Source organism: Zea mays, chromosome 5 (genome assembly GCF_902167145.1).
Source record: "Zea mays cultivar B73 chromosome 5, Zm-B73-REFERENCE-NAM-5.0, whole genome shotgun sequence".
Classification (NCBI taxonomy): Eukaryota; Viridiplantae; Streptophyta; class Magnoliopsida; order Poales; family Poaceae; genus Zea; species Zea mays.
Window position 1 is genome coordinate 98,175,490 of NC_050100.1, and position 23,669 is coordinate 98,199,158.

Here is a 23,669-nt window from a genome sequence, read left to right on the forward strand (position 1 = left end):
GAACGAGATTGTCTCGCCCATGATCTCCACCGCCCACTTTGCAATCCTACCCGAAGCCTCTCGGCACTAGATGATCTCCCCCAGGGGGAAGGATGACACCACAGTCACCGGATGAGACTCGAAGTAGTGTCGCAACTTTCGCCCGCGTTAGAATTACCGCGTACAGTAGCTTTTGAATTTGTGGGTAGCGGATTTTGGTCTCGGACAGTACTTCACTGATGAAGTAGACCGGCCTCTGGACGGGCAATGCATGCCCTTCTTCTCGTCTCTCGACTACGATCGCGGCGCTGACCACCTGAGTGGTTGCGGCTACGTAGATCAAGAGGGCTTCTCCGGCAGCGAGGGGCACCAGGATGGGCGCGCTTGTAAGGAGTGCCTTTAGGTTCCTGAGGGCTTCCTCGGCCTCGGGGGTCCACGTGAAGCGCTCGGTCTTCCTTAAGAGGCAGTACAGGGGTAGGCCTCATTCGCCGAGGCACGAGATGAAGCGGCTCAGAGCCGCAAGGCATCCCATGACCCTCTGTACTCCTTTCAAGTCCTTGATGGGCCCCATGTTGGTGATGGCCGCGATTTTCTCCGGGTTGGCCTCGATGCCCCGCTCGGAGACGATGAACCCCAGGAGCATGCCTCGGGGGACTCCGAAGACACACTTCTCGGGATTGAGTTTTACACCTTTCGCCTTGAGACACTTGAATGTCGCTTCAAGGTCAGAGAGGAGGTCAGAGGATTTCCTCGTCTTGACTACGATGTCATCGACGTAAGCCTCGACCGTTCGGCCAATGCGCTCTCCGAACACGTGGTTCATGCACCTTTGGTATGTCGCGCCTGCATTCCTTAAACCGAATGGCATAGTAATGTAGCAGTACATGCCAAAGGGTGTGATAAAAGAGGTCGCGAGCTGGTCGAACTCTTTCATCCTGATTTGGTGATACCCTGAGTAGGCATCAAGGAATGACAGGGTTTCGCACCCAGTAGTGGAATCCATGATTTGATCGATGCGAGGCAGAGGGTAGGGAACTTTCGGACATGCCTTGTTTAGACCAGTGTAGTCTACACACATCCTCCATTTCCCACCTTTCTTTTTCACAAGCACAGGGTTGGCTAGTCATTCAGGATGGAATACCTCTTTGATGAACCCTGCAGCCATCAGCTTGTGGATCTCCTCGCCTATGGCTCTGCACTTTTCTTCGTCGAATCGGCGCAGAGGCTGCTTCACGGGTCGGGCTCCAGCTCGGATATCCAGCGAGTGCTCGGCGACATCCCTCGGTATGCCAGGCATGTCCGAGGGACTCCACGCAAAAACCTCGGTGTTCGTGCGGAGAAAGTCAACGAGCACTGCTTCCTATTTGGGGTCGAGCTCGGAGCCAATCCGGACTTGCTTGGAGGCGTCGTTTCTAGGGTCGAGAGGGACAGACTTAACCGCCTCTACTGGCTCGAAGTTGCCGGCGTGGTGCTTCGCATCTGGCACTTCCTTGGAGAGGCTCTCTAGGTCGGCGATGAGGGCCTCGGATTCGGCGAGGGCCTCCGCGTATTCCATGCACTCCACGTCGCATTTGTACGCGTGTCGGTATGTGGATCCGACGGTGATGACCCCGTTGGGGCCCGGCATCTTGAGCTTGAGGTAGGTGTAGTTGGGGACGGCCATGAACTTGGCGTAGCATGGTCTTCCCAGCACTGCGTGGTAGGTTCCTCGGAACCCGACCACCTCGAACGTGAGGGTTTCCTTTCGGAAGTTGGAGGGAGTCCTGAAGCAGACGGGCAGATCGAGTTGCCCAAGGCGTTGGACGCACTTCCCGGGGATGATCCCGTGAAAGGGCGCCGCATCGGCCCGGATCGTGGACAGATCGATCTGCAAGAGCCCGAGGGTCTCGGCGTAGATGATGTTGAGGCTGCTGCCTCCGTCCATGAGGACCTTGGTAAGCCTGACGTTGCCAATGACTGGATCGACAACGAGCGAGTACTTCCCTGGGCTCGGCACGCGGTCGGGGTGGTCGCCTTGGTCGAAGGTGATGGGCTTGTCGGACCAGTCTAGGTAGACTGGCGCCGCGACCTTCACCGAGCAGACCTCCCGGCGCTCTTGCTTGCGGTGCCGAGCCGAGGCGTTCGCCACTTGCCCACCGTAGATCATGAAGCAGTCGTGGACCTCGGGGAACTCCTCGGCTTTGTGGCCCTCCTTCTTGTCATTGTTATGGCCTTTGCCACCTTCCTCCGGGGGCCCGGCATTATGGAAGTAGCGCCAAAGCATGACGCACTCCTCAAGGGTGTGCTTGATGGGACCCTGATGATAGGGGCACGACTCCTTGAGCATCTTGTCGAACAGGTTGGCCCCTCTGGGAGGCTTCCGAGGGTTCCTGTGTTCGGCGGTGGCGACAAGATCTGCATCGGCGGCGTCGCGTTTCGCTTGCGACTTCTTCTTGCCCTTCTTCTTGGTGCCGCGCTGAGCGGACGCCTCGGGGACGTCTTCCTGCTGGCGCCCCTGAGGCTGCTTGTCCTTACGGAAGATGGCCTGGACCGCCTCCTCACCAGAGGCGAACTTGGTGGCGATGTCCATCAGCTCGCTCGCCCTGGTGGGAGTCTTGCGACCCAGCTTGCTCACCAGGTCGCGGCAAGTGATGCCGGTGAGGAACGCGCCGATGACATCTGAGTCGGTGATGTTGGGCAGCTCGGTGCGCTGTTTCGAAAATCACCGGATGTAGTCCCGCAGGGATTCTCCCGGCTGCTGGCGGCAGGTTCGGAGATCCCAGGAGTTCCCAGGGCGCACATATGTGCCCTGGAAGTTGTCGGCGAAGGCTTTGACCAGGTCGTCCCAGTTGGAGATCTACGCAGGAGGCAGATGCTCCAGCCAGGCTCGGGCGGCGTCGGAGAGGAACAGGGGGAGGTTGCAGATGATGAGGTTGTCATTGTCCGTTCCACCCAGCTGGCAGGCCAGCCGGTAGTCCGCGAGCCACAGTTCCGGCCTTGTTTCCCCCGAGTACTTGGTGATGGTAGTCAGGGTTCGGAACCGGGTCGGGAACGACGCCCGTCGTATGGCCCGGCTGAAAGCTTGCGGACCGGGTGGTTCAGGCGAGGGGCTCCGATCCTCCCCGCTGTCATAGCGTCCCCCACGCCTGGGGTGGTAGCCTCGGCGCACCTTCTCGTCGAGGTGGGCTCGATGGTCGCGACGGTGGTTCTCGTTGTCGAGGCGACCTGGGGCTGCAGGCGTTGCATCCCGCGTGCGCCCGGTGTGGACCGAGGCTTCCCGCATGAATCGGGAAGTCGCGGCGTGATGCTCCAAGGGGTACCCCTACCTTCGGGAGGCAGAGCTTTCGGCTCGTCGGACCGCGACATCCTCCAGGAGATTCTTGAGCTCTCCCTGGATACGCCGCCCCTCGGTGGTGGATGGCTCCGGCATTGCTCGGAGTAGTATTGCTACTGTAGCCAGGTTCTGACCGACCCCACTGGAAGCCGGGGGCAGCCTTGCCCTAGCGTCGTCAGCGATGCAGTGCTGGACGTCCTGGGCCAGATGACGCGCTTCTCCGGCTGGTGCTCGGCCTGCCCACTCCTGCCCGATGTTCTGCCGGAGCTGCACAAAGTTGTACTGCTTCCTCGTCGAGCCTGGCCTGCATCTCGTGGATTTGCTCGAGCTGTGCGTCCTGACCCCCCGCAGGGACTGGGACCACAGCTAGCTCCCGAAGGATGTCAACGCGAGGCGCAGGCCTAGGGGGATCGCCGTCCTCCGGCATACCAAGATGGTTGCCTTCGTCGAGACCCCCTAGATCGACGTGGAAACATTCGCGACTTGGGCCACAGTCCTCATCGTCAAGGCTGTGGCCATCATCGGAGTAATTGGAGAGGCAGTAGTCACATGCGGCCATGAAGTCTCGCATGGCACTGGGGTTATCGAGCCCGGAGAAATCTCAACCAGAGTCGGGCTCGTCATCTTCCTCAGAACCCGGGGGCCTGTAGGTCGATACGGTCGTCAGTCGGTCCCAGGTTGACCACATATGGTACCCCGGAAGGTTAGGATATGCCTTTATGAAAGCGTCCACCGAAGCGGGGTCGCTTGGTGGGTCGAATCTGAATCTAAAAGGCACAGGGTGGAAAACGGACGGTACCTCTTGATCGACGGGTGGTGACAAACTCGCGTCGAGGACGGACCGCACCGTTATCTCAGGTACGAGGCTAACACCCAGCAAGTCCTTCGCGAGCGTGCTGGCGTCCTCCGTCCGCTCGAGGTTGGCATGTTGTGGGGAAACAACGCTCGTCTTCGTCTCATACGCGAGGTCAACGCCCGACGTGTCCCCCACTGGGGCACCAGCGTCGTCGACTCGCTCGACAGCCAACGAGGTGCCGCCTTCTGCTTGGCCATGGTTTCCCCACCTCCTCCTCCGTCGGTAGGGAAGGTGACGGGACAGACTCGGATGCTGTTCTTCCGCCACGCGGGGAAGACGTCGCCGATTCCGCCACCGTCGGGCGGGCTGGCGGCCGTCGTTGTCGTTGTCACGCGGCGGAGGAAGGAGTACCATGTCGTAGCTGCCGTCGAGGGACATGAACTTGAGACTCCCAAAACGGAGCAGCGTCCTGGGCTGGAGAGGTTGCTGGAGACTACCCATCTAGAGCTTGACAGGAAGCTGTTCGTCAACACGCAGCAGGCCCCTACCTGGCGTGCCAAATGTCGGCGTTTCAACCCCAGGGGGTCCCTGGACCGACGAGTAAAATGTCGTTGCGTGTCCCAGCCCAAATGGGTCAGCGCGAGACGGAACACAAGGGGGAACAAAAAGGGGGAACCGCGACTCGTGTTGTCCTGCGCCCAGGGCGGATGCGCTTGCAGTAGGGGGTTACAAGCGTTCGTGAGGGAGAGGGAGAGAGAGAGAGACTGCCCGTCAGCCCGTCCTCCCGCACGGCCACCCTCTCATACGAGGGCCCTGGACCTTCCTTTTATATATGTAAGGAGAGGGTCCAAGTGTACAATGGGGAGTGTAGCAATGTGCTAACGTGTCTAGCAGAGAGGAGTCAGAGCCCTATGTACATGCCGACGTGGCTGTCGGAGAGGTGTTGGTGCCCTGTTCATGTGATGTCGTGGCCGTCGGAGGAGCGCTCGAGTCCTATAGAAGCATAGCTATCGGGGCTGTCGGGTCCTTGCTGACGTCTCCTTGCTTCCGTAGGGGGCTGAGAACCGCCGTCGTCATGGAGCACGCGGGGTGCCATCATTACATGTTTACCGGGGCGAGCCAGATGGGACGCCAGTCTTGTTCCCCGTAGCCTGAGCTAGCTAGGGGTAGGGTAATGATGTCCCCCCCTGTAGCGTGGTCGGTCCGAGCCCAAGGCTGGGCGAGGTGGTGACTCCTCCGAGGTCGAGGTTGAGTCCGAGCTCCGGGGGTCGGGCGAGGCGGAGACCGTCTTCCGAGGTCGAGGTTGAGTTCGAGCCCTGGGGTCGGGCGAGGCGGAGACCCTCTTCCGAGGTCGAGGTTGAGTCCGAGCCCTGGGGTTGGGCGAGGCGGAGACCGTCTTCCGAGGTCGAGGTTGAGTCCGAGCCCTGGGGTCGGGTGAGGCGGAGCTTCCTATGGCGCCTGAGGCTGGACTTGGCTGCTGTCAGCCTCACCCTGGCGGGTGGCACAACAGTTGGAGCAGGGCAGGCGACGCTGTTTTCCTGTCAGGTCAGTCAGTGGAGGGGTGAAGTGACTGTGGTCATTTCGGCCCTGTCGACTGAGGAATGCGCGTCAGGATAAGGTGTCAGGTGATCCTTGCATTGAATGCTCCTGCGATATGGTCGGTTGGTGTGGCGATCCGGCCAAGGTTGCTTCACTGCGAAGCCTGCCCGAGCTGGGCCTCGGACGAGTCGGAGGTGTGCCCGTTGCTTGAGGAGGCCCTCGGGCGAGGCGTGAATCCGCCTGGGTCTACTGTTCCTGCCCGAGGCTGGGCTCGGATGAAGCGAGATCGTGTCCCTTGAGTGGACGGAGCCTTGACCTGAATCGCGCCCATCAGGCCTTTGCAGCTTGTGCTGATGGTGATTACCAGCCGAGTTTAGGAGTCTTGGGGGTACCCCTAATTATGGTCCCCGATAGGGTGTGATAGGGGTCCCTGCATTGGAGCTTCCTAGAAACTGTAGCAGGTTTTCTGAAGCTAGTGGAACTTTGTAAAGGCCTCGTAGTGTTACCCTGCCTCGCTTCCTTGGTAGAGGTGTATGAGAAGTCGCGATCCCTTGGCAGATGGGCAACATGACTTGTGGGTAAAAATGTGCAACCTCTACAGAGTGTAAAACTGGTATATCAGCCATGCTCACGGTCATGAGCAGCTCGGACACTCATATGATTAATTTATGGAACTAAATTCAATTTGTCATATGCATTGCATCACATGTGTTGTTATCAAATTTTGTTCTACTACTTAATTGGGTTGGTATTTAATTATACTTAGTAATTGCTAATATAATTTTGACCAACTTTAAAAGCAATGCTCACCTCTAACCATCCTCTTTGGTAAGCCTTACACTTCACATGAGCTCCCACCTTTGGTGAGTTCATGCACATTATTCCCCACAACTTGTTGAGCAATGAATGTATTGAGCCCACTCTTGCTGTCTCACACCCCCACAGGTCAAGAACAGGCCGTAGGAGATGGCACATGGAGGATGCTATGACGAGTTTGTGAGAGGTCTAGGCCGTCATCTCCCAGTCAACTTTGGGTTGCTGGATTGTTGTCTCTTTATGGTGTAATTATTTATTTATTATGTATAGAACTCATATTATAATAGTATAGATGTGACATTCGTTTCTGTACCATGACTCATCATATGTGTGAGACTTGGTCCTAACACACCTAGTGATTATGTTCGCGCCGGGTCTTGGTGGCCTCGAAACCCGGGTGTGACAGAAGTGGTATCAGAGCAGATGTTGACTGTAGGATGAAACCTAGATAGCACTGGATAACCCTTACCTACTTACCTTTGCTACTCTGATTCTTTCTAAACTTTTCTTAATCTTTTCACATCTACTACTGCTTTACTCTGATTATTCTTACCTTTTCACTTCTAAAGACAAAAGTGGATTTCACACATTGAAATCCTGTGCCTAAAGTGACCTTTAAGAATAAGAGATCTACTCTTAGGAAAAAAACAAAATTATTTTTTATAGATATCTATGAACTGGAATGTTTGTTCTTATGATACTTGTCTGATTTGGATCTTTGATTGAGTGTGATGAGTTATGGAGTAACGTCCACAATTACACCTGCATATACATATAAAAATTCTTATAAAAAAGATAACTAGACAAACTAGATTATCCCTCATTAAAATATATCAAGCTTAATAGATTCAACTTATCTTAAAAGATACTCTCTTACCTAAATAGATTCATCCTATCTTCAAATTTTTTTATCTTATCCTAATAGATCTAACTAATCTCAAAAGAATCTATCTTATTCTTAGAGACTCATCTTGTCCTAATAAGCATACTTATCCCAACCACTTTGCTTATCTCATAATAGTGTAACAAACATGATCTATTCCAAAATAAATTAAGTAGATCTTATCTAGTCTAATATGGTTATACCAATTTAATCCTGATCCCATCTAATCAGATCAGATCTAATCTAATGGACAAACAAGTTAGTTAATACTGGTAACATAGATTAGACCATGTTCCTATAAATGGGTTTTAAACCTAAATTGGTGTCTTAGACCAACTCGTCCGTGAAACCACAACCTAACCTATGTTATAGGTTGCCCAACCCATCTATCTCAAAAGCAAAGTAAAATTCTATTTAATCTACCTACCCCATGTATTCGCAATTGTTATCCCAACTCAGATAATGGCATCTAACACCATAACCGATGTTCCCTAAATCAGACCCAAGAAGAAAGTAACCTCGACAATAAAGGATATAAGTAGAAACAGATCTTCAGATAAATCGAGATCCACCACTCGGAATAAAAGTCTCCCTTACCTAACTTTCTTTTGCCCCAAAATCTTCTCTACACTCACCTAACAGCTAAAACCTGATGTATCCTTGTTTTCTATGCCACACCTGCTAATGGCATGAGAATTTTAAGTGTATAAAAATACTAATTTGAAGTTCCACTTAGAAAAAAAGATACTAAAATTTCCTAAAGATAAAGTCAACTTGGTATACTTAACTAAATGATATTCTTAAATGGGATTATAGAATCTAATGTAAGTTACTTAAGCAAGTTGGATAATGCTGGTGGCATAAATTAGATCCTACTCTTATAAACATGATTAACTTAAACCGGTTCCCTATACCAGCTCAGCCATATACAAGTACTTGACTTATGCGTTGGGTTGCAAAACTTGTATAGACCAACATAAAATTATAAGCACCCAAGATTTTCAACTATCATAGCTTATCCTACCCACATCCACCTACCTGTCCCTAAATAAATTACTCAGATCTTAACTAGTTTAATCTAGTCATACCAACCTGTTGGGGGCCTTCCTCTTCTGAAGGTCCTCAAATACTTATCTAACATGTTTTTCAGTATAACATAGACTATTACAGGGGGCTTCGGCTTTGAGATGAAGGTGTGCATGGTATGAAGATACGATCTGAAGGAAGGACAAACTAGCTCCGAAGTTGTGGCTGAAGGAGCTTTGGCTTAGCACGATGACGATGGTGGAAGATGAAACCGACCTAAAGGGGAAAAGACTGCTTAATCCTCGACAGCTTGCCCTATGGCCAACAGTAAATGTCAGGGACATGAATGTAATTTTGTCCAGGCTGTGTCCTGTGCCTATAAATAAATGAACAGTAACACCATACTGTTCACGCCGAATTGCAATCACCTTTGCGTCACTCTCGCTTTTCCACTTTCTATCAAGCCGAAGGTATAAATGTAATATAAATATCATTGATGTTTATTCATGTTTATAATATGAGAATATAAATAACCTAATGATTTGTGATGATTGTATATATTCTTTAGTGTTTCATATGTCTCTATTTACATTTTGTTCACTGAAATGATGAAGGTATGCCCTTCATGACCTTCGTCTGAAGATCATTATATCCCAGGGGATATAATGCTTCAAAGGACGAAGGTCTCTATTCGTTAACAATTGTGTTGCTTTGTTCTTGATGTATAGCATCTGAGAACAAGGACCAACATTGGCGCCCACCTCCGGTGAACTCATTCGACCACCTTCGGCAAGCACCGACCTTCGTCATGCCGCTGAAGAAGACAGCAGCGCCAGGGGTTGTACTGCAGCCACTGGACATTAATCAGGAGACGCTACATGAAGCTAGGAGCTAGAAGAGTAAGGCTACTAGCCCAACACCTCAGGAGGAGGAACTGGACCAATAAATCAGGGATCTGGAAGCTATCCACCAACAAGTCCAAAAGAAGAGAGAAAAAATGTTTCGGCTCGCTGACCTCTAGAGGAAGATTGATGAGGCCGCCGAAGAAATGCGTCACCTCACCCAGGATGACCATGACCGAAGGCCCCAGCACAGGGAGCGTCGTCAAAAAAATTCATACAATGATGATGAATGGTATGGTGATTTTCATCATGGCAATTTTGCTTTTGATGATGCTTCTCCCTTGGCAGCAGAATTGCAGGCTACCCCATGGCCCCCATCATACAAGCCACCTCAGCTTCTTATGTATGATGGGCACTCAGACCTGAAGCAGTTCCTAATGAGCTACGAAGCAACCATATCTTCATATGGGGGCAATACTGCAGTCATGGCGAAATCCTTTGTCATGGCAGTCAAAAGCGTAGCGTAAACTTGGTACTCTTCTCTTCGGCCAGGGACATCTACGTCTTGGCAGAAGCTAAAGGACATGCTGGTCACTAGCTTCCAGGGCTTTCAAACGAAGCCAGTCACCGCTCAAGCTCTATTCCAGTGCACACCGGATCAGGAAGAGTATCTCTAGGCATATGTCCGAAGGTTCCTGCGACTGAGAGCCCAGGCACCTACAGTGCCCAATGAGATTGTCATCGAGGCCATGATCAAGGGGCTCAGACCAGGACCAACGACACAATATTTTGCAAGGAAGCTGCTACAAACCTTGGAGAAGCTCCTCCAGAAAATGGATGAATACATCAGAGCTGATAATGATTTCTGGCAAAGAAGGGAAGAAGATTACATATAATCTGAGATGGCCAGGGGCTTCGAAGGAAGATTCCAACCTAGGCATGTCAGGTCAATCCATAATGCCAACCCAAGTGATGATAGGCAAAGCCAACCCCAAAGGCAACAACACAGCTCCCAATCATCAGGACCGCAACAAAGTACCTTTAGGCCACCAGCTCCAAGAGGTAGAGGGGGCAGAAGCTTCGGAGGAAGATACGAAGATCAGCCCAGGAGACTGTTTTGTTTGTTCTGCGGCAAAGACAAAGGCCACACCACAAGAATGTGCCAAGTCACGATTCAGAAGCAGAAAGAGATTGCCGAAGCTGACGCATGGTAGAATCAGCCGAAGCAAGTCCTATATACTGCTTCATGCTATTCTCCCTATGTCCCAGAGTACATAGGTAATCAAAAGCCTACGACCTCTGTCGCTTCGGCAAGCCACTCTCAAGCTTCCTGGGCCTAGCTCCCACCACCACCACCGCTAGCACCTACTCTTGCACGAAGCCAGCAGCCAGAAGGGTACCAACACGCTCAGCAGCAGCGTGATTTTCGGGAGGAGTCCGAAGCTCGCACAGTCAATAGCATTGTGCCTGAATCCAAGCACATCTACACATCTACTAAAGAATATCCTACCTCTGGTGCATCTTTGTTTTTTCTGCCATTTTATTTTCTTGTATGAAAAACAATTCATGAAGGACTAAATTCCAATTTCATGTAATAATATTGTACTCATATCATCGAGTGGGATGCTTCCTCTTAACAAGATTCCAAAGTTATAAAAGTCGTTCCTAAGGGAGCGGAGTAAGTTCCAAAGCTACAAAAGTCGTTCCTAAGGGAGCGCAGAGTAAGTTCCGAAGCTACAAAAGTCATTCCTAAGGGAGCGCAGAGTAAGTTCCGAAGCTCAAAAGTCGTTCATAAGGGAATGCAGAGCCAAAATACCACGGAAATAGAAGGTGAAGAAGCTCCAAAGTCATCCCTAAGGGGATGCAGAGCTTAAATGCCACCGAAATAGAAGGTGAAAAAGCTCCAAAGTCGTTCCTAAGGGGATGCCGAGCTTAATTATCACCGAAATATAAGGTGAAGAGACTCAAAAGACGTCCCTAAGGGGATGCAGAGTCAGAGTGTTTCTATGTGGAAATGTCTTTGGCATAAACATCATGCTGCATCATAACATCGCATCATTCAACATAGCATTACATCATACATCATATCGCATCAGCAACAAAATTGAGAAGAAGGAAAGTTGTCTCTTTCAAAAGTATGAGGAACGAAACAATGTGCCAGAGCACAAAGCAACCCTTCAGCAATTACAATCTTATACACTAGGAAAATTTTTGTCGACAACAATATCATACAACAACTGTGCTATAGAAGGGTTTTTTCTTTACGAAGCATGAAAAGAAGGGAAGGTGTTTTTTCGCCGAAGGCTCAAAAATGGTACGTATGCAAATTTCATGCATCGCAAAGAAATACATTACACCAATATACACATAGATATACAATGTTTAACTTTTACGAATAGTACATCACACAAATGTTACATTTTTAGCTACACAAAAAATGTGGTCTCCCTTCAAAATTTTCTCAGCAGCTTCGTTCAGAAGTTTGTTGGCAGCTTCGTCAACAGCTTCTTCAGCAATTCTTATAGTTTCTAGCGCCGCCTTCATGGCTGGATCAGCTTCGGGATCATATGGCTCAGGTGGCGGTGAAAGTTCAGCTACAGTAAAAGTAATAAGTTGTTAATCCGAAGCCAGGAAAAAATACTGACGCTATAAAATAATTAAAGTACCTATGCGCCTTGCGCGCTCGGCAGCCTCTTCGGCCCGCTTGGCTTCCTCTTGGGCTTCATGGGTTTCTTTCTCATTCTTCTTTATAGCTTCGTCGGCCAGCTCTCGGCCGCCTTTCATCCAAACGTTGGAGTAAAATTTACCGCCCATCAGATTCGCCTCAGCCGAAGGATCCTTCATGTTCTCCACAGTGAAGATAGTCTCTGTCTGGGTTGCAGCTTGAACATGTTCACAACCAGATTTTTCCAAAATTGCTGCAACCCCTCTAGCACCGGCAAAGGCACAGAAATCACCACGGTCACTAAGGATCTCTTCAAAAGCTTCAGCTTCTTCACCGAGCCATTCGATGATTCCTTCGGGATCGCCTCTCATAGAGCCATTCGATGAGTAAGCACCCACCTTTGCAAAACTATCTTTCAGCTTCTTGGCACAATCCAAGGATTTTTCGTAATATATCTCCTTTGATTCTCGAAGCTCATCTACATTCTTTTGCAATCTTGCGCTAGTCCACTCTCTTATTTCCTGTTTTGCTTTAGCCACTTCAAAATCTTCATTCTTCTCGGCAAGTTTTTTCTTTAAGTTTTCAATTTCGGCTCTATGAGCTTCGGACTGTGCGGCAAGATTGGCTTCACTAGCCTTGACTCTGTCCACTAAGGAAAGTAGAATTTTATCCTTCTCTGCAGCTTCATTCCTTAGTTTGATAACCTCTGACCGAAGGTTACCAAGGGCTATCTGGCAACTTTCATCCTCAGCATTTTTCTTTGCTCTCAAAGCGTTGCTTAGAATCAAGCCCTACAAAAAAGGGGGAGACAAAGGATCATCACAAGAATAAGAGACACAAAAAATAATCTGCTTATAAGTCCATAACTTTTGTACCTTCAGATTATTGTAGGCAAGGCTGTCTGCGAGGTCATCCTTTGACATAGCAGAAAGGCCAACTTCAAGCTTCAGAAATCCTTTGTTTTTTGCCATCTCCTGGCAAACAGATATTTCCTTATTGTCCGAGAGGTAGTATATTAAGTCATCTTCATTGGTGCCATTATACACCAAGGCCCCCTTCGGGTACTTTAGTTCCCGGGCATAGTGTTTGGCTTCTGCAATTTCCTCTTCAGACAACTTTTTACCCAAAGCATGTCGAATAATAAAGTCAAGCCCTTTAGTAGGTACTTCGGGAATACGAGCTTCAACCTTCTCGGGCGCGTCTTCTTTTTCCAGAGCCAGACCGACGTCTGAAGGTCCTTGTTCAACACTCTGCTCAGTTCTAGCAGGCTCTGTTTTAGTGGGCACTGACGGCCCAGCTTCGGTTTCAACGCGAACTGTAGCAGCTTCAGCAGTCTCCTTTGCAGGAGCAAGAGTTGACACCCTTGTCGACTCTAAAATAGCGTCCAGCACACTAGCCATCCTCCTCCTCTTGGAGTTATTACAGGAGCTCTGGGCACCTTCGGCAACTCCGGTCCTAGTGGCGGGCTCAGGATTTTTTTGTAATCCTGCCAATTCTCCTAGCTCTGGCACTTCGGCCGCTTTTTCTGTGGCTTCAGCAGAATGCTTCAGCGCTCCGCCCGATTCGATTTTCCCTTGCCCTATTGTTTCTGGCATTTCAGTCGATTCTTCCTTGGAACTAGCAAGAGCAGGCTGTCCTGGCTCAGCGGTGGAAGGTGTCCCTTCAAGTAGCTTCGGCACCTTGGCCGTTTCAATGTATCTAGGTCGGTGCGTCAACACCTTGATCTTTTTGCCCTTCGACGCAGCAGAAATGGTCAAAGAAGCAGTTTTTCTCTTTTTTCCCTGCTTTCTCGAGGGATAGCTCTAATCTGGGTATACAAAACCAATAACATCAAAAACTCTGTTTAGTCTTTTCTTGCCTTGCCATCCGAAGGCTAAGGTCATAGCATCATCTTCGACTCTCGTGTAAGCCCCAAGCAACTCATCGCTGGTTGCCTCAATACAGTTCAGCCACTCATCGTTCGGCTCATCAAACTCACCTCTGTATCTGAAGGTATATTTTAGATAGACCAAGCCGCCTTGACTAGACCCGTCAGCTGCTTCCTTTGGCATCTCCTAGTCACTCACGAGAGGCCATACCCTGTAGGCAATGTGCTCTTGGACCAAGTCTCTTGTGCCAATAAAAGTGCACACAGTGTTAAAACTCCTCTGGCATGTTTCTATTTCATTTCCAAGAGCAGTGGCTAGTCTTCTGATGCCGAAGCAAGACCAAATAGGGCGTTGAATAATCCCTTTTATATCTTCCCTTTCAACTAAGTTATTCTTCACATAAAACCATTCTTCCATCCAGGCTCCTGGCCACCTCTTCCGAAACGTCGGAACTGTATAGCTCACGTCAGAACGAGGCACAAAGCCGTAACTGTGGCAGAACCGCCCGAATTATTCTAGCTTAAGTGCCTCAGTTACGCCTCAGAGGCCGCAACACACTTAAATAGGAATAACCCGTCAGTCCCTCAGATCTAGTCTGATAAAGCCAGTCATCTAGGATCAAATACCACAAACTCACTCGAAGGTGAGTCACAGAAGAAGTACAATAAAACAGGAAAACCTCAACTTAAAGTACTGGAATTATTACATAAATCGGAGTTTTCAAGTAGCTGATATAAGTTAATAAAATAAAATGCAGCAGATAATCGATATCGTCAAAAGCGAGGAATAGGGCAAGGCCTAGCCCACTACTCCTCCTGCTCCTCTCCTACCGGAGCAGCATCCCACTCGACCGTCCAACCCGGTGGCAGGGTGGTAGGCCAAGTCACACCATCAACCATGTCCTGAAGCGTACCTGCAAAAATTATGCCACAAGCAAGGCTGAGTATACTAATACTCAGCTAGACTTACCCGGTGTGAGGAATCTACTCCTCTACTTCTAGACCATGCAGCTGTTTGGCTGAGGGGTTTGGTTTGCCAAAAGCACTAGCTGTATCTACGGTCAACTTTTAGCTTTTCCATTTCTAGTATCATTATTTTAGCTAAGTTTGCTCTTTCTAAGCATACATGGTAACAATCATTTAATACAATCAACAAGTTGTCTCATGTAGAACCTCATTTCACTTCTTACTCAATGTAGTACAAGGGGTCAAGCAGTCCCATTAGCTGTGAGAAGCAGATGATTTGAATCGAGTTTTAAACCTTGCAAGGTAAACCTAAACACACGACATGTAGGGTTACTCCGTCCCCACACACGTCAATCGTCCCCATCAATTCCCCGTTCGCGGCTAGGGCTCACCGCCTTGGCATACAATGCTCCACTGACCCCGGCTGCCGCCGTGCAGTGACCGCACTTGTACCCACCATAGCTAGCATGGGAGACCCAGTCTCAGGACGAATGAGGAGAAAAGTCCGCGCCCGGCTTCACTCAGGTACTAGGTTTACCGGTTACCATATTTCCCGACATGTGTTTAGTACGTTCAAACGCTTGACTCAGGTATCCACACATTAATCCTTAATTCCTTTTCGCGTCTCATGGACAAGGCATCCCCCTGGATCCAAGTCCATGGACCATCATAGATCCCGTTATCAAGATGAATACAATCAATTCCTGGCCTCGTGCGAGTGCTAGAAAAATCACTCGACTTCTACCGAGATCCTACTTAGCATAGCAGCTACTCGACCTAGCATACTAGTATCCATCTCAAAAAGGGATCCTGAATTCATGCAACTAGGGGTTTCAAGCAACTCCTACACTTAAGTGCACATTCCAAGCCTACAAACATTAAGTGTAGTAAAGTAGCATATATAAACGGTTATGCATAAAACCGAGGCTTAGGGCTGCGGGGAGATCCTCGATGGCAGTCTCAGGAGCTTGCTCCTGGTCTTCCTCGTGGACAGCTCCTTGCTCAGGGATGAGCACGTACTCTCCGTCAGTGAGATTGCAATCTAATGAATGCAACGAGTAAGATATATGCATGGCATGATATGTAATTTAACGATTAAGATTTGATGGGGGGGGGCGATCAAATTAATAAGGTAGGGCTTATTCTTACTACTAGAGATTTTTGTGGTACACTCAGCAACTTAGGGTCAAGTTGATTACTCAATGGTTAACCCATTTTTAGTGTTCTACTGATTTTCTTATTTATATCTTATGGATATTTTTAACAATATTCTTAGCTGCCATGTTAGGGTAATACTTATTAATCTTTCTAATTCCTCTCTTCTTCTCTATTTCTTTTATGCTTTTAAGGTGGGTTTGAACTACAAGATAGCTTAATAAATTTCCAAACATTCTGCAAAAATTACAGTGGCTTCTCACTGGTGTATAATTCTTTGTCTCAAAATTTGGCGCTTAAAAAGTGAGGGGTTCTCTCTATACAAAATTATCAAGTGTTAGGGCAAAGGGGGTGTTTTGCACTACAACTTTCTTTTAACAGTAGGTTATTCTCTAAGACTTATTTTTGCTAGAATTTAGATGTTATAATATGGCTTTGTACAAATTTTCAGCCACTAATACTTATTAGTTATTTTATTATGATTTTCTAAAGTTTCTAGCCAAAGGGGTGCTTTCTACTACCTCTATACTTGAAAAATATCAAACAACAGATTTCCAATTTTTCCTGTCTTCTTCTTTGCGCAAGAGCAATCATTCTAGAATTTGGTAACTTTTTGCTTAAGGTAAGGGTGGTAGGAATTTCTTGAATTAAAGGGCCTTTTTCATGAAGTAGGGGCAATGTGTATTATTTTTTAGTTTTGAATAGGTTTTGCATTTTTCTCTGGTGGTCTATTCCATTATAATCTAGTAAAAATTTATTTGCCCACTGTTGCACACTTTTTGGCTTGCTTATGATTTAATTGGAATATGGCTCAATATCAAGTTTTATTTGTTCAACCCACTTAAAATGATGGGTTAGGGGTTAATCATTTTTGTAGTGGTGTCCTAGTAGTTAGGCGTCTACTGAATTATTCTTACCAATTTTGAAATTGTTCTTATATTTTTAATAATGGTCTTTCTAGTTTTATTAGTGTCTAATAAAACATTTCGCCTTGAATTTGTTCTGGACTAGGGTTTTTTTATTTTTCCTAGGTTCTTTATTACTTAAGTGGACTAGGAAAAATATTTGCATCCACTGTCCAATAATTTCTAGTACCTTTCTCATTTTCCTAAGTTTTGGGCAATTATGGCCTTTAATAGATAACCCTGTCTAAATCTTCAATACTGGGGTGCTTAATATTTTTAAACAGTGTCTAGAGTTTGAACTTCTACAAATTTTTTAAGTTCAGCACAGAAGCATAACTAATTTTCTTCATTTTAATAAGGTTTGGTCAGTTTCCTTAATTAATTCCAAACTCTAATATTTAAAACAAAAAGCACAAGGTTCAATATTTTTATGTGATAGTTCATAATATTTTAAATCTCGTAAAATTGGTATGACTAAATTTGGTTGAATATTATTTAAGATACAATTTTCCTAAGTTCTATGTTGAATTTAAAAAGAACAAACAGAAATAGATAAAGGAAAAAGTGTTTTGCACTGGGGTCCCTGGCGAAAGGTTTTAAGTGTATTACAGATAGGTCCTCGGTTCACTATTCATCTGAGTCTATGACTTTGCAGAAAACCCCCTAGGGTTTTTGCAAAATCGAACCCGTAGTCCTTCCTCTAATGGAACAGTGACCGTGGCGGAAGAAAAGGGCGGAGGGGCTTACCGACGGCGAGGATGCTCCGGTGAGGGGTCGGGTGAGGTCCGGGGGTCTCTAGCGATCACGTCGAGGTGCAGATCATCGTTGGTGGTGGTCAGAGTAGGTCGATCCACATGCGCAGGCGGGGGAGCTCGTCAGCGGCGAGGGATCCGGCCTGCTCACGGCGTGATAGTCCAATTGAATGGGTCAAGGAGCTTCACCAGAGGTCAAGGAAGACATGTGCGTGAGGAATTTGAGAATGGCTCACCGGATTGCTCGGTCTACGCGTGGCTGCGGGCGACCGAAGTCCGGCGAGGGCGATCTTGGGTCACTGGTGAGGGTCTACCGGGTCCGAGGACTTGGAAAGCTTCACGGGCCACTGGCGAAGCTAACCGAGCGACTGGCGCGACTTGGAAGTGTCTGGAGGGAGCTGGCCGCGGTGGCCGAGCCTCAGGCAGTGATGGTGGGCGGAGGAGAGCTCGCCGGAGTTGGAGCTTTTGCTCGGTGCGTGAGGCGGAGTGAAGAGCAGACCATTGCGCACCCGAGGTACTTATAGGCGCCCTCGGGCATGGCTGGGTGCAGGCGAGGGGGACAGGAGCCAACCATGCGCAGCGCGCACGCAGAGGGCAGCCAGTGCGCAGCCGAGCGCTTGAGCACGCAATCGAACACGTGGAAGTGTGATTCTGCCCGAGTTCAAACGCCTGTTGGCCGACCTAAACGTGCATATCTTGCCAAGGATCCTGTGTAGCGTCTCTTCACCGTGCCAAGGTCTTCCTGTCGTGTGTGAGTCCCGAGTGAAGATATGGCCTGGGTGAGAAGATATGGTGGCGTGAAGATAGCTCTGTCAGCACTGCCCAAACCGAGACAAAACCTATGTTAAGTCGTGTCAAACGATTTTGGTTTGACCCCAAACTTTTCCAGAGTGTTCCTAGGGTATTTTGGCGCTACTTTGATATTTGGACTTTATGGATTCGAGCCTTGGAAGATAGGAAACACTTCTGAACTTTGGGAAAGGGTTTGAAATTCAGTTTTCTGAATTTCTGAATTTTCCTATAGGGCATTAGTTCATGGGCTGATTTGGGGATTTTGGAAAATTCAAATGGCTAAACTTTCTTACTATATTTTGTTGGTTATTTAGTGCAGTAAAACTTTGTTATTTGGTCCATATCAAAATTTTTTATTTTTCCCAAGTCTTTTCTCAAATTCCCTTTATGAGCTTAAATGGCCCACTTAGGATTATTTAGGGTTTGAGAGTTCTTCTTGCCTTAAGGTTCCTGGCATGATTAAGGAGAATTTCTTAAGATGAAAAAGACTTAATTAAATCTTTGTTATCAATTTATGATGTCCTTTCCTTAGTTTGGTTCACATGTGATAATGGTTTTGAGTCAGCTCTAAGGAGAAACCCTAGGTGACACTGGGGTGTCACAGCCTTCCCCCCTTAAAGGAATCTCGTCCCGAGATTTGGGTCGGAGTCCTCCCAAGGTGAAGTGAGGGTTAAGGCTTGTTTGAAGTGGGTGTTTTATTTATTAAGGCAAACTGCTCTTCGAAGGTCATCCTCTTTGCAACTTCAGAAGGAAGTCCTTTTAATTTTAGTCTTACAATCAACTCTTTCTATATTAAGATCATTTTTCTCATGTTTTGATTCAAAGGGCAGGGGGAGGGGTTGGGCATGATTACGTACCAATTCCCTTAGGTAGACAATCGGGGAAGTTGTAACGTAGAAATTCCTCAGTTTCCCAAGTAGCCTCTTCTTATGAGTGATTACTCCATTGGATCTTATACATCTTGATCGATTTATCCCGAGTCGATCTTTCTTTGCAATCCAGAACCTTGGAGGGGTACTCTTGGTACGATAGATCTGGCTCTATCTCCACTTCTGGTTCTGTGATGACCTCGGTCGGCAATCGAACACACTTCTTCAGTTGGGATACATGGAATACACTGTGAATGGCAGCCATTTTTGGAGTTAACTTCAACTTGTATGCCACGGGCCCACATGCTTCTATGATCTCATAAGGTTCAATGTAACGAGGGGCTAACTTGCCTTTGATCCCAAACCTCTGCACTCCCTTGGTGGGTGATACCTTCAAATATATGAAATCTCCCACCTCGAACTGGAGAGGTTTCCTTCTCTTGTCATGGTAACTCTTCTGCCTGGCCTGAGCAGCTTCTAGATTCTTCCTGATTAGTTTGACCTTCCTTTCGGCTTCAGTCACTAAGTCAGGTCCGAAAACTTCTCTTTCTCCAGGATGATACCAATTGAGGGGTGTTCGACACCTTCTTCCATATAGGGCTTCGAAGGGTGCCATCTTTAGGCTGGATTGATAACTGTTGTTATAAGCAAACTCTGCCAAGGAGAGGTGCTTATCCCAGTTCTTGCCACAATCGATCGCACAAGCCCTCAGCATATCTTCCAGGATTTGATTTACCCTTTCGGTCTGACCATCAGTCTGCGGGTGGTATGCTGAACTTCTGATTAGCTTGGTTCCCAGAGACTCTTGCAGTTGTTCCTAGAATATGGCAACAAATTGGGCTCATCGGTCAGATACAATGGTCCGGGGCAATCCGTGTGTTGGGGACTTGTTCTCAAATGCTATGAATTAAGAACAAGGCAACATAAAGTGTTAAATGCTGATGCCCTTCGTCCAACAAAGGGCATTATTCCTTTAGGGATTAATGGACCTTGGACGAAGGTTTGTGACAATATGATTACGAAGGTTAAATCCTCGTAATTGTAATTTAATAGATTGTATAAAATATCAAAAAGTATAGAATATCAAAGGTAAACAAATCATAAACGAACCATATTGCATTTATTCAGCATATTTAATTATTGAATACAGTTATACCTCTGCCTTGGCAAAGATTGGTTTCCGAATAATGCGATTGCAGATACCGGAATCCGTGAACAGTAGAGGAATACTGTTCACTATTTATAGGCACAGGGCACAGCCTGTGAGAGATTACAAGTATGCCCCTTATGAAAGTTTACAACATTGACTCAGACCTTTATGGACTAAAAGGTCATTCTATCTTTAAGTCGGTTTGTAATACCGAAGCTTCATGAAGAGGAACCTTCGACCATCTTACACAAACAGCTTCAGCCGAAGGTTGCTTCTTCCTAAAAGACCTTCGGCGACGAAGCACAGGCCCAACAGTAGCCCCTTTCGCGGTGCTAGATCGTTTTTCGTAACGAGCTTGATCCGTGAAAAAAGTCTCTTGAGCTTCGGAGCGCCGAAGGTCTAAAAAACACCTTCCCTGAGCTCGTTGTCGAGAAACGATTCAATTTCTTAGCGTGTAGCGGCCCCGCCTTTCAGAGTTACTGTTCGGTCTCTGCGGTCCACCGCGCAGTGAGTACGAGCGGGTGTCCGCCTGGTGTAAAAATCCTGGCGCTTCGCCTTCTTACCTGCAGCACTATATAAAGAGACGAGTAGGTGTGAAGTTACCACAACATTCATTGCTATTTGCACTGTTTTGCTGCCAAAATTTTTAACCGTCGCCGAAGCTTGTCTGTCGGAATCGAATGAAGCTCCAGTTTGATACCTGCTTCGGAGGAAGAAAGTATTAACGTTCCACAAGTTCATAATTAAATGGCCAGAGTGCGTTCTACTGCCAGGGTTGAGCGTGAGGGGGACGAGACTGAAGCTTCGGAGACTGTTCCCATCTCCGAAGCTATGCAACGATCCGGGCTGGTGACTTCGGAAAAAATCCCTCATGATGATGCAGAACAAGCAGAACAAACAATCGCTGAAGCAGAAGAAGAAGATATGGAGGAAACTGATTCTGAAGATGATTATCGCATTGCCATGCCAAGCAAACCCAGCCACTTGGACTTCGGGAAATCTACTGTTTCGAAAGCTGATCTGTCCAAGATGGTAAAATCGGGCTTTTTTACTGAAAATCAGAAGAAGCTATTGCGCTTCGGGGGAGAAGAGACTACCCCAAAGCCGGAGAAGGATGAAATTGTTATTTTCAAAAGCTTTCTAAAAGCTGGATTAAGGTTCCCCCTACATGGGATTATTGCAGAGGTACTGAAGAGGTTCGGTATTTATTTTCACCAGCTGACCCCCAACGCTATTGTTAGACTTATTGTTTATATCTGGGCACTCCGAAGCCAAGCAGTGGAACCATTTGCGGACAGCTTTTGCCGGGTTCACGAGTTGCATTATCAAACGAAGGCTAGAAGGGATGGACTGCACGACAATTTTGGTTGGTATAACTTCGCCTATCGAAAAACTACTAAGTTTCCTGTAATTAGCTACCGAAGCAAATGGGCAGCAGGCTGGAAATCTGAGTGGTTCTATGTCAAAGTTGATGACGATAAGGAAAAGCTTGTACAAAGTCCACTTGAATTAATCTTCGGAGAAACCCGACCTCGCTGCAACATGACACCCGAAGGTCCAACACAACAAGCAATGAGTGAATTCAGAATTATTGCAGAGCATATCAGCACAAGGGACTTGGTTCAAGAGTTCTTAGCTTTCAAAGTTTTTCCCAGTTTAAAAGAATGGGAAATGCCGAAGCTACAAGGGGAGAAGAAAGAAGGTGAACTTGTACGTTTACCTTACTACTTCAAGTTTAAGAAATACTTTAAAGCACCTTGCCAAGAGTGGTTGGAAACGATTGAAGCGATGTGCAATGAAATACTTGGCAATTATTCTAAAAAAGAAGATCAGTTGATGACCGCAGCCTTCGGCACCCGTCCGAAGCGAAGGCTAAATCGAGTGTTGGACGCCTTGGGCTTCGATTATCCTGATTATGAAAATCTAAACAAAGGTGTTGGGGGCCAAAAAAGAAAAAGGATAACTGAGGCCATGAATGAAGAAAAAGAACCAGTAAAGAAGAAAATTCCGAAGAAGAGGAAAGCTTCTTCTCCGAAGCAACAAATATCCGAAGCAGAAGAAACCCCCGCATCACCTTCTGCAGCTGTCATTGAGGAAATTCTGAAGGTAATGACTGAATCCTTACCTGCGAAGCTAAGTCCACTAGGCCCTCAACTGACAAAGTTTTTTCAGAAGGACAAGGAGCCCGAAAAATCGAAGAAAACAATCAAGGCAAAGAAACAAAGAATTATTACCGTGACTGAGGTAATTGACAAGACGCCGCCAAGAGCTTCAGCCCAGAAAACACCAGCGGCCGCAGAGGAGACAGATATTGAAATTGCACCTTCGGAGGCCGCAGCTGCCGAAGCTGCCTCAGCTGAAGGTTTGAACCTGGAGAGCACAATTGAACACATTGACCAAATACTGCTAGACATGGCTGCGGAAGAAGCTACCACCGCCGCCGAAGAGGCCGTGACCGCAGCGTCGGGGAAAGGAAAAGAAATTGCTGATGAAGCTTCAGAGAACGAGACCTTCATGTTTCAGAATTTAGTTGGAGAACAACTATCAAAAGCTGAAATAGAAGAGCTTAGAGAATATGCCAAATCCTGTGGATACAAACCTGGGGTACTCCTCTTCGGAGGCGTTGATGATGAGAAATTAGATTGTATTCGAGATCAAACAGGAGCCAAAATTATCAGTAGTCTGTCCAAAAGTATCGGCTTCCCGAAGCTAGAAACAGACATCAGCCGCTACCGACGACAACATGTCGTTGGTAGTTTATTTTATTCCAACTTCAAGGTGAACTACTTGTCCCTTAACTTTATTGTTTCTAATAATAAAACATGTCTGACGAAGGTTGTTTTCGTGCAGAGTATGCTGTTGAGCAAAGCCTTGCAAATGCAGCAAGATTTTGAAGATAAGAAGCACGAAGTCATGATTGAAAATTTAGAAAGCAAAATAAAGGAGCAATCGGATGTTATTGAGAAAAAGAACTTTGAGCTCCAGGCAGCCGAAGGTTCATTGGCGGAAGCTAAAGCAAAAATAACAGAACTAAACACGAAGCTTCTCCGCCAGTCTGAACAGTTCGAGCGAGAAAAGCTAGAGCTTAATGCAAGACTTGAAGCCGAAGCTCAACAAAATTCAGATTTGAGAAAACTATTGACAAGCCTTCAAGAAAAATGTCTGGAATTTAGCAACAAATGCATTCAACGCTTAAGAAAGGTTTTTTACTCAGTTGGAGCTAGTAGTGAAAAATTCACCCCCTCAGCTGAAGATCTACCGAAAACCTTCGAACATATTGAGGGGGAGATTGACGAGCTCGACGAAGTCATAGCTGGGCATGGTGACTTCTGTGCCTGGGTGGCTTCTCGAGGC